The sequence below is a fragment of the Petaurus breviceps genome, unplaced genomic scaffold (assembly GCF_028583685.1).
Source record: "Petaurus breviceps papuanus isolate PSGF00001 unplaced genomic scaffold, PetGlider_PUasm1.0 90895, whole genome shotgun sequence".
Taxonomy (NCBI): Eukaryota; Metazoa; Chordata; class Mammalia; order Diprotodontia; family Petauridae; genus Petaurus; species Petaurus breviceps.
In genome coordinates this window covers 20,893,402-20,905,948 of record NW_027187372.1, presented here as the reverse complement: position 1 = coordinate 20,905,948, position 12,547 = coordinate 20,893,402, and the positions used below count along the sequence as shown (strand labels likewise).

The 12,547-nt window shown below is 35.9% G+C and overlaps 1 protein-coding gene across 1 annotated transcript in view; it reads right to left on the bottom strand.

Moving 5' to 3' along the window:
• The window catches only part of LOC138151035 (complement factor H-like), a 112,228-nt gene that overhangs the window by 80,579 nt on the left and 19,102 nt on the right, over window positions 1-12,547 (bottom strand). The window lies entirely within an intron of this gene.

The following is a 12,547-nucleotide window of genomic DNA, read 5'->3' as shown; positions in this document are numbered from 1 at the left end:
ACACACACACACACACACACACACACACACACACACACACACACACATGAAAACTGAGGACCATAGAGGTAAAGAGAATTGACCAGGGTCAAACAGTTAATAATAGTAGAGCAAGGACCTAAGTGATCTGTACAGTATGTAACAGTCATTAGAAAGGGCTTCCTTCAACATGAGAGTGAATACAATGGCTAAAATATACAAAGTACTTTAAGGTTTGCAACTATTTGATCTTCACAAATTTAAATCTTGTGTAATCCTGATTGTGTTTCTGCAATACCTGAATTGTTTCTTTCTGGCTGCTTGCAATATTTTCTCCTTGATCTGGGAACTCTGGAATTTGGCTATAATATTCCTAGGAGTTTTCCTTTCGGGATCTCCTTCAGGAGGTGATCTATAGATTCTTTCAATTTCTGTTTTACCTTCTGGTTCTAGAATATTAGGGTAGTTTTCCTTGATAATTTTTTGAAAGATGATGTCTAGGCTCTTTTTTTTTTATCACGACTTTCAGTTAGTCTAATAATTCTTAAATTATCTGTCCTGGATCTATTTTCTAGGTCAGTTGTTTTTCCAGGGAGATATTTCACAATGTCTTCTATTTTTTTCATTCTTTTGGTTTTGTTTTATAATTTCTTGATTTCTCATAAAGTCATTAGCTTCTATTTGCTCCATTCTAACTTTTAAGGAATTTTCTTCACTGAGATTTTGGACTTCCTTTTCTATTTAGTCAATTCTACTTTATAAGGCATTCTTCTCCTCATTGGCTTTTTGGATCTCTTTTGCCATTTGGGTTAGTCTAATTTTTAAGGTGTTATTTTCTTCAGTATTTTTCAGGTCTCCTTTAGCAAGCTGTTGACTCATTTTTTGTAATTTTCTTTAATCACTTTCATTTCTCTTCTTAATTTTTCCTCCACTTCTCTTACTTGATTTTCAAAATCTTTTTTGAGATCTTTCATGGCCTGTGACCAATTTATATTTTTAGAGGCTTTTGATATACGAGCTTTGACTTTGTTGTCTTCTGATTGTATGTTTTGATTTCTTTGTCACCAAAGTAAGATTCTATAGTCTGATTTTCACCCTGCTGTTTGCTCATTTTCTCAGATAATTACTTGAGTTTTAACTCTTTGTTAAGGTTGAACTCTGTCTCCAATGTGGAGGGTATATTGCCCCAAATTTCAGGGGTTTTGTGCAGCTCTTTTCAGAGGTACTTCTAGGGACCTATAAATTTTCAGTTCTTCCAAGGTGGTATGGTCAAAAGAGAGGTGTTTACTCCTCTCCTAGCCTGTGTTCTGGTCTGTGAGTGACCACAAGCACTCTTTTCTGCCTTGGAACTGTGAGGAGGATTCCCTCTCCACTGCCACCACAAGCTCTGCAACACCAGTACTCCTCCTCGCCCCAAGACTGCCACCTAGAACTTTGATCCAGATCCAGGCATGGGTAAGGCAAGAAAATCACCAGCAAAGAGATCCCTGCAATCCCCCTATGATTAGCAGCTCAATCTCTCCACAGTCTGTGGGCCAAGAACTCTGGAAGCAGCTATTGCTACCACCGCCCTGGAGCTGGAGTCTGACCTCACTCTTCTTTCACCCAGGTCCCACAGACCTTTCTACTGACTTTTTAAGTTGTCTTTGATTTTTGTGGGTTGAAAGTCTGGAAACTACCACAGTTACCAGTGATTCAGTGCCCTGAGGCCTGCTTCAGCCCCATCTATACCAATGTGGCCCACATTGGACTGTGCTCCTCTCTCAGATTGGTGCAATAGACCTTTCCTGTCAGCCTTCTAGGTTGTCTTGGGATGGAAATCATGGAAGTCATTTTGTGGGTTCTGCTGCTCTAGAATTTGTTGAGTCACTTTTACAGGTATTTGGAGGGGTTTGGGGAGAGCTCAGGCAAGTCTCTGCTTTTACTCTATCATCTTGGTTCTACTCCTAAAATAATATTTTTAAAGTGCTTTGCAAACCTCAAAATGTTATGTAAATGATAGCTATTTTTAGCATTATTGCTAGTATTTTTACTAAATTATTAATAGATTTAGAACACAATCATACTCAAGTGAATAACAATCTGGAAGAAAAGAGGTAAAAAAAAAACAATAATGTTCAAAAGAGCACCAATCCCTAAACAACCAAAATTAATTAATTTTAAATACAAGAAACTCAAAGAAAGCTTAAAGGTCATGAGCCATAAGAACATGTGTTTTTTAAAAATCCTGAATACTACAGTATAGTCTGCACTGAACACTGCACAGAACTTTTGAATACATAAAATAGATCACCTTTCAAAAGAATACAAAGTTTAACTCCAAGAAAAAAATATATTCTAACACACACACACACACACTTTCAATGAAAAGCAACAAATTCTGTGGGTGAGAAGACCTAAAAACGTAAACAAAAGGAAATTCAAGTAACACAAAATTATTCTATACTTACCAGAAATCACAGAAGGGAATTGAATAATATAGTTTTTTTTAAAGGAGCTCAAAATGCAACCCCAAAAGACCTGAAAACCTGAGTTTAGTCATCAGTGATGAAAGAGAAATATTCAACAAGAGAGCCTTTTTAAGTCTTCCTTTGAAAAAAATGGGAGCAGATTATTTGATTTGCAAACATCACAAACCACAGAAACAAATAAATGTAAATACATGTAATTACCAAAGAAAGAATAAATGAGGAAATAAATTGTCCCATGTATAGAGATCATTAAAAGAAAAAAAAGGCAGAATAATATCAGCATGAGAACCGATGTTTAAAAGCAAAGAAACACCAGAAAGACCATTAAGAGATTTCTATTAAAAGTATTCAGGGGAATAAAAATAAATGTGAAATTTAAAGACTAGCAGAATAGATAGTGGAGGAAAAAAACTAAAACACAATAGACTAAACTCCTCAACCCCACATATGGGTGAATCGATGTATTGGGGTTTGAGGACTAAATTGCAGAATGGGATGATATATGAGAAGTGATGGAGATAGAAAGGAATATGTGATGTACAGGAATGAAGGCCATGAGAAAACAATGTAGGGAAGATAATTTCTGTAGTCTCTCAGAAAAAAAAGTTTGCAGGAGAATAGGTGAGGTGACAAAGATAAGGACTAAAAAGGGGGATAAGGGGAAGAAAGAATCCTAATGAACAGGACACCCATGGAGGGAGAGATATATCCTGTTGTTGTAGATAGGACACTTGAAAAGGATCTGATGAGCAAAGATTTGCTACATAGGAAGACTTCTTCCTCTGAGAGTGCTGTACCTCCAAGGATAATATCTTGCCTAAGGAAAAGGGAAATTAGAGTTCTTGGGCACAGCTGGTATCTCTAAGGGTGGGAGGACATTGACCTAATGAGGAGATTACATTGCAAATAGAAGAGAAATGTGAAAAATACAATATGAAAACAACCTGGAAAATAGGGAATAATCTAAAAATTATTGGACTGTCAGAAAACATTATCAGAAAAAAGTCTGGATAACATATTTCAAAAAATTATAAGTGAAAATTGACCAGAACTCTTAGAAACAGAGGAAAAAGTAAAGCTAGAAAAAAAATCTGCCTTTTGCCTCCAGAAGGACACTCCAAAACAAAAACTCCCAATAACATTAGACTTAAAATTCAGAGCTTCTCAGTAAAGGGAAAAATTATACATGTAGCCAAAAGGAAGACAATAAAGCATGAAGGATTCATAATAAGGATCATACAAGATACAGGTGCTGTTTTGAAGAAAAGAGCTTGAAACATAGTATTACAAAAAGCAAGAGATGAAACTATACAGCCAATGATGACTGATGTGGCAAAAACTGAATACATTGTTACTGGGAAGTTGAACAACATTACACACACTCACACAATGGATACTTTAGAATAGAAATATATTATATTCAAAATGGAAAGAGAAAGGGGCATGAGAAGAATGGAGAGTAGCTTAAGAAAGAGGGCAAAATAAATAAGGGAATAGTCATAGGCAAAATAAATAAATATTAGTCGGAGGAACATGAGAATTAAAACGGAAAGGAAGAATAAAAACCTGGGATGTGGGGAAGGGGAAGAGTAAGAGAAGAATTGCAACAGAAAGGAAAAAGGTTGTTTCACTTTTAAGATGGCAAGCACCTACCTATTTAGTGTCATACCAATCAATCTATCAAAAAAGTATTTTATAGAGCTAGAAAAATAGTAACACAGTTCATCTGGAAAAACAAAAGGTCCAGAATATCAAGGGAATTAATGAAAAGAAATGCTAGGGAAGGTAGCCTAGCCATACCAGATTTTAAACTGTATTATAAAGCAGCAGTCATCAAAACTACTTGGTACTGGCTGAGGAATAGAGAAGTAGATTACTGGAATAGATTAGGTACACAAGACATAGTAGTCAGTGACTATAGTAATCTACTGTTTGATAAACCCAAAGATTCCAGTTTCTGGGATAAGAATTCACTACTTGACAAAAACTGCTGGGAAAACTGGAAAACAGTATGGCAGAAACTGGGCATAGACATCTTACACTGTATACCAAAATAAAGTATTAATGGGTTTACAATTTAGATATAAAGACTGATACTGTAAGCAATTTGGGAGAACAAGGAATAGTTTACCTGTCAGATTTATGGAGTAGGGAAGAATTTATGTCTAAACAAGAGAAAGAAAGCATTATGAAATGCCAAAGGGATAACTTTGATTACATTAAACTGAAAAATTTTTGTACAAATAAAGCCAATGTAACCAAGATTGGGAGGGAAGTGGACCATTGGGAAAGAATTTTTACAATGAGTGTCTCTTATAAAGGACTCATTTCTAAAATATGCAGAGAACTGAGTCAAATTTATAATGATATAAGTCATTGTCCTATTGATAAATGATCAAAGAATATGAAGGCAGTTTTCAGAGGAAGACATTAAAGGCATTTATAATACATGAAAAAATGCTCTAAATCAGTATTTATTAGAGAAATGCAAATCAAAACAATTCTGAGGTACCTCATCTTACCTGTCAGATTGGCTGAGATAACAAAACAGGAAAATGGTAAAAGCTGGAGAGGATGTGGAAAAATTGGAACACTAATGCATTGTTGGTGGAGTTGTGAACTGATCCAACCATTCTGGAGAGCAATTTAGAACTATGCCCAAAGAACTATAAAAATGTGCATACCCTTTGACTCAGCAATGCCATTTATAGGGCTGTATCCCAAAGAGATCATACAAGTGGGAGGAGGACCCATATGTACAAAAATATTTATAGTAGCTCTTTTTGTGGTGGCAAGGAATTGGAAATCAAGGGGATGCCCATCAATTGGTGTGGTATATGAATATAATGGAATACTACTGTGTTATAAAAAATAAGGAGAAGACGAACTTCATAATAACCTGGAGAGATTTATATAAACTGATGCTGAGTGGGGAGAGCAGAACCAGGAGAACTTTATACACAATTATAGACATATCATATCTGTGATGATTAACTTTGATAGACTGAGCTCCTCTCAGCAAGGCAAGGTTATAAGACAATTCCAAAAGACTCATGATGGAAAGGGATATCCACATCCAGAGATAACTACAGAATCTGAATGCAGATTGAAGCAAACTACTTGCTCTCTTTCTCTTTTGTGTTTTGTTTTGCTTTGTTCCTTCTTTCTTGTTGTTCACTCCATTGGTCATAACTCTTTTGTTCAACGTGACTAATGTTTAATGTGAAGGTATTTGTAGAACCTATATCTATCAGATTGTATACTGCAATGGTGGGGGAGGGTGAAGGAGAAGGAAGAGGAGAAAATTTGTAACTCAGGGGATTGTGGAATTGAATGTTGTAAAATAAAAGTAAATAAATCAATAAAAAATGAAAAAAAGATCACAAGCATCAGGGAAAATTTCCTACTTCTTCCTTATTTATAAGAGAGAATTGTGAAAAAAGAGAAGAAGGAACACATGAGGACAGGATGGAGGGAAACAAGACATTAAAATTATAAATATGAATATGAAAAAAATCACCCATAAAATACAAAAGGATAAGGATGTTTTGGAAAGCAGAATCTGACACTATTTTGTTCACAAAAAAATGGTCTTGAAACACAAAGATTCATAGAGTTAAGATGAAGAATTAGAAAAAAAAATCCATTATGTTTCAGATATTTAAAACAAACAAACAAATAAACAACCAGGGGTAGCAATCATGATTTTAGATAAGATGACAATAAACATAGACAAGATTTAAAAAAAAGAAAAACAGAAAATTTATATTATGCTCAAAGGCACAATAGATAATGAATAAATATCAGGACTATATATATATATATATATCCCTAACAGCATAATATCTAAATGCTCATATTTTTAAATGGAGACAGAAATAGATAGTAAAACTATAATAGTAGAGGAATTTAATGTTGGGGACCCCATTCAGACCTAGACAAATCTTAACAAAATGAATAAATAAATAAATAAACAAGAAAGCTGTTAAGGACCTATTTAGAACTTTAGAAAAAATTAAGTGTGATAGATTATTAGTAACAAGTGAATGGGAAAAGAAAATAATATGTATAGTTCTCAGTTGTATGTGACACATTTTACAAAAACTGAATATTTGGAGACAACTCATTATTCAGTCATTTTCTGTCTTGTCTGTCACATTGTTTTCTTGGCAAAGATATTAGAGCAGTTTGCCATTTCCTTTTCCAGTTCATTTTGTAGATGAGAAAACTGGGGCAAGTAAGGTTAAGTAACTTGCTCAGGTTCACAAAGATACTAAATGGCTGAGGCCAGATTTGAACTCAGGAAGATGAGTTTTCCCTACTCATTCACTGTGCCACCTAGTTGCCCATAGAGGTAACTACCACCCTACAAACTAGGACACAAATAGTTTTAGAAATACAATAATGTTAAATAAAATATTTGTTGATCACAATTTTGTTTGTTCAATCATTCAATCTTCTGACTCTTTGTGAACCCATGGCCCATAGTATACCAGTCACTTTTATCCTCTGCTATCCCTTGAAATCTGTCCAAGCTCATATTTGTTGCTTCTATGTCACTAGCTAAACATCTCATCCTCTGCTTTCGTCTTCTTCCTTTGCTTTCAATATTTCTCAACATCAGGGTCTTTTCCAGTCTTTTCATTATGTGATCAAAGTATTTAAGCTTCAGCTTCAGTATTCGACCTTCCAATGAATAGCCTGAATTAATTTCTTTAAGTGTATCTGATTCGATCTCTTTGCTATCCAATGGACTCTCAAAAGTGTCCTCCAATATAACAACTCAAAAGCTTTGATTCTGTGGTGCTCAGCTTTCCTTACACTCTAACTCTTAATTTCATGACTACAGTCATCATCTGCAGTGATCTTTGAACCCAAGAATATAGAATTTGACACTACTCCATTTCTTCTTCCTCTAATTTCTAGAAAGTTATTGGACCAGTTGCCAAGATCTTAATGCAGTCACTAAACAATAAAAATACATTTAATAAAGGGCCCCTAAAGAAAATTTAAAAATAATGCAAAACAGAATTCAAAAGAACTGGTAGGTCAAAGAAAAAATTGCTGAAGGGGGGTGGAGCCAAGGTTGCAGCAAAAAAAAGGCAGCCAAAAATCCTTCCAAAACAATTCCAAATATGCCTCAAAACAAATTGTAGAGCAACAGAACCCACAAAAGGATGGGGTAAAAAAATTCCAACCCAAGGCAACTTAGAAGGTTGACAGGAAAGATCTGTTGAACTGGGGTGAAAGTGGAGCTCAATCCAGTATAGGCTATGGCCCAACAAATTAGCAATAGGCTTTAGGGGTAACTGAATCAGCAGTGGCAGTGGCTCCTTCCAAAGCTCCCAACCCACAGACGGTGAGCTGTTCAGACAACTGGTCAGAAGAAGATCACAGGGGTCCCTTTGCTGGCACTAGGGTCAAGACCCTGTTGCATTGCTTATACTTGGATCTGGGTTCAGTTCTAGATCTCTTTCCTAGGGCAAGGAAGATGACTGGCACACCAAAGCTTGTGTCCACAAGGGAGCTAGAATTTTCATCACAGTTCCAGGACTGAAAAGAGTGCTTTTGGTTCTTCGCAGACCAGAGCACAGGTCAAGACTCTAGTAAACAAATGTCTTCCTAGATCATATCACCTTAGAAGAACTAAAAACTTGCAAGTCCCCAGAATTATCTCTGAAAACAGTTTCATAAAAACCCTGAAGCTTGGCACAGCGCCTTCTCTACTCTGGAAGCAAAGCCCCACTTTGTCATAGAGTTAAAAGTCAATATTAAGGCAGCGAAAAATTAGCAAACAGCAGAAAAAGATCCTGACTATAGAAAGTTATTGTGGTAACAGGAAAGATCAAAACACAGACTCAAACAGCAAAACCAAAACTGCTACATCCAAAACCTCAAAGAAAAATATGAATTAGTCTCAAGCCATGGAAGAAAAGGATTTTAAAAATCAAGTAAGAGCAGTAGAGGAAAAATTGGAAAGAGAAATGAGAATGATGCAAGAAAAACATGGGAAAAGACGAACAGTTTGAGAAATGAGGCAAAAAAAATTACCAAAGAAAATAGCACCTTAAAAAACAGAATAGGTCAAGTGGTAAAAGAAATCCAAAAATTCAATGAAGAGAAGAACTCCTTAAAAAGCAAAATTTTCCAAATGGAAAAAGAGATACAAAAAAAAATCACTGGAGAAAAGTACAAAAAGTAGAATCGGCCAAATGGAAATGGAGATACATAAGCTCCACTGAGGAATATAATAGCTTAAAAATTAGAATTGGGCAAGTGGACACTAATGACTTTATGAGACATCAAAAAAGAATCAAACTGGTGCAGCTAGGTGGCGCAGTGAATAGAGCACCAGCTCTGGAGTCAGGAGGACCTGAGTTCAAATCTGACCTCAGACACTTAACATTTACTAGCCGTGTGACCTTGGGCAAGTCGCTTAACCCCAATTGCCTTGCCTTCCCCCCTCCAAAAAAAAAAAAGAAACAAACAAACAAAACCAAAAGTTTGAAAAAAAAATAGAAACAAATGTGAAATATCTCATTGGAAAAACAACTGACCTGGAAAACAGATGCAGGAGAGATAATTTAAGAATTATTGGACTACCTGAAGCCAGGATTTTTAAAAAATCCTATATGTCATCTTTCAAGAAATTATCAAAGAAAATTGCCCTGATACTCTAGAACCAGAGGATAAAATAGAAATGGAAAGAATCCACTGATAATCTCCTGAAAGAGATCCCAAAATGAGCACTCCCAGGAATACTGTAGCCAAATTCCAGAGCTCCTAGGTCAAGGAGAAAATATTGCAAGCAGTCAAAAAGAAACCATTCAAATGTGGTGGAACCTCAGATAGGATAGTGTAAGATTTAGCAATTTCTACACTAAAGAATATGATATTCCAGGAGGTGAAAGAGCTACGATTACAACCAAAAATCACCTACACAGCAAAACTGAGTATAATCCTTCAGGGGAAGAAAAAGCCTTCAGTGGGGTGGAGGACTTTCAAGCATTTCTGAAAAGACTAGAATAGAAAATTTGACTTTCAAATACAAGCATAAAAAGTAAACAGGAAAGAGAAATCATGGGGGAATTCCATAGGGTTAAACTGTTTGCATTCTGGTATAGGAAAATGATACTTTTATTTCTTAAAATTTTTCTCATTATTAGGGCAGCTAAAAGGATTGTATATTGACAGAGAGAATGGATATGAGTTGCATATGATGGGATGATTATAAAAAAATAAAATTAAAGGCCGAGAGAGGAATAAACTGGGGGAAGGGGGAAAGGAGACATAGAGTGGGTGTAAATTATATGATATAAAGGAGCCAGAAATAGCTTTTATAGTAGAGGGGAAGATGGGGGAAAATTTTTTTTTGGGGGGGTAGAACATGTGAACCTTACTCTCATTGGAATTGTCTCTAAGAGCAAATAACATACACACTCAGTTGGGTATACAAATCTATCTTGCCCTACAGGAAAGTATGAAGGGGAGAGGTCAAAAAGAATGCTGATAGAAGGGAGGGAGAATTGGAGGGGAGGTAAAGTCAGAAGCAAAACACTTCTGAGGATAGATAGGGTGAATGGAGAGAAAAAGTAGAATAAATAGGGGGAAAAGTAAGACAGAGGGAAAAACATAGTAATCATTACTGTAGAAAAACATTTTACAGCAAGTTCCTCTGATAAAAACCTCATTTCTCAGATATATGGAGAGCTGAGTCAAATTATAGAAATAAGAATCATTCTTTAATTGATAAATGGTCAAGAGATATGAACAGGCAGTTTTCAGAAGAAGTAATCAAATATATCTCTAGTCATATGGAAAAAATGCTCTAAATCACTATTGATTAGAGAAATGCAAAATTAAAACAACTCTGAGCTACTACCCCATACCTATCAGATTGGATAATATGACAGAAAAGGAAAATGACAAATGTTGGAGGGGATATGGGGAAAATGAAACATTAATACACTGTTGTGAACTGATCCAACCATTATGTAGAACAATTTGGAAGCATGACCAAAAGTCTGTAAAATCATGCATACCCTTTGACCAAGAAATAAATCTACTAGGCCTGTATCCCAAAGAGATGAAAAATAAAAATATTTATAGCAGTTCTTTATGTGGTGGCACAGAACTGGAAATTCAGGGGATGACTATCAATTAGGGAATATTTGAACATGTTGTATATGATTGTGATAGAATACTATTGTATTATAAGAAATGATGAATAGGATGTTCCCAGAAATACTTAGAAGGACATACCTGAACTGAGGCAAATTGAAATGAGCAGAATTGGGGGGCAAGGTGGCACAGTGAATAGAGCACTGGGCCCTGGAGTCAGGAGGACCTGAGTTCAAATACGACCTCAGACACTTAACACTTACTAGCCATGTGACCTTGGGCAAGTCACTTAACCCCAATTGCCCCTCCAAAAAAAAAAAGAAATGAGCAGAATGTCAAGGACATTGTATATAACAACAGCAACTGTGAATGACTCAGCTATTCTTAGCAATACAATGATCCAGGGCAGATCAGATGGACTTAAGATGAAAAATGCTATCCATCTCCAGAGAAAGAACTGATGGAGTCTGAATACAGATCAAAGCATACTTTTTATTTACTTTATTTTTCTTATTTTAATCTGTTTTCTTTCACAACATGACTAACATGGAAATATGTTTTGCATGACAGCACATGTATAACCCATATCAAACTGTTTGCCTTTTCAATGAATTTGGAACTAAAATTTTTTTTTAAAACAAATGTTAAGAATTATTTTAGGGGGCAGCTAGGTGGTACAGTGGATAGAACACCATTCCTCAATTCAGGAGGAGTTAAAATCTGGTTCCAGACACCAGCTATGTGACCTTGGGCAAGTCACAACCTGGTTTCTTTCAAAAAAATAATAAAGAACAAAGCCATAAATCACCATTCAGATCCCCAAAAGAAATCTTAACACATGAATAAATAATATTTAAAAAAAATAGCTTCCTATGGGGTCTCCATGGCAGTGAGAGGGAAATGGAATACAAAAAATTTTTGCCCCATGAGAGGTCTCTAAGCCACTGTATCCCTTCTTTGGCAAGTTAGATATGTTCACCTTCCTTTTATTTGCCAGAAAATAAGCCTGTCCCAACAATGTCACCTCTTGGTCCTCCAAACCTTCCCTGGGTAGAAGGGTAGATCTTGTACAATGATTACTGGGTGTTGTACTATCCATAAAGTAGAGGAGCTGATCAGTTTTACATTTCAATAAGCAATAGTCTACCTTTTGACCCATGCCTGTGTCAATACTACCATCGATACTGGGGGTAAGACAATTGCTAATATAGGCCTTAAGCTCTTCTACTCTATACTGGGATAGAGTGGTGCCATAGACCTGAGCACAATTGGACTGCCATTGTTGGATCCAGATTCCATACTGCTATGGAAAACTTGATTGGCTACATTCATATACATCTACAAGACTGAGTATTGCTGGTTCAGTTACATTGCCATTTCCAAAAAGACGTTCAAAACCAAACAGCTGGCACAAATATGACTCTCTTAAAGTTGATAATGCCTTTCTTTCAGGATGCTTCACCCAAGATGATTGAATGGTAATGGTCTTTAGCAATAGAAAAACATCCAGGGCAAACATGTGCAGAGTAAAACTACTTAGTCTGAATTTGTCCTTTTTTAATGGGCGGGGAAGAAGGGGCAGGAATTTTTCATGATTTCAAACTTTCTAGACAGCTTTGAAGATAAACTGGGTTTTACAAAGATCACCTTAAATTATAAAGATGAAAGACTCAACAAAGCTGGAGGACCTAAAACAAAGTTTATTTAAACTGTCTTCAAGATCGAGTTGTTTTAAGGACACAGAGCATACTCAGATAGGTCTCTTTGCTGAATGACTGACCATAGATGGTTAATTATCTAAGCTCCTGAGTTTAGATGGCACCCCATAGTTAAAAAATTAATAGCTCTAGAATTATCACTCAAAGTACAATTAAAAACATGAATGTCAATCCAGGCTCACTTTCCTCTGCACTGCCCATTTTACTTTCTTTCCTTCCTTCCTTCCTTCCTTCCTTCCTTCCTTCCTTCCTTCCTTC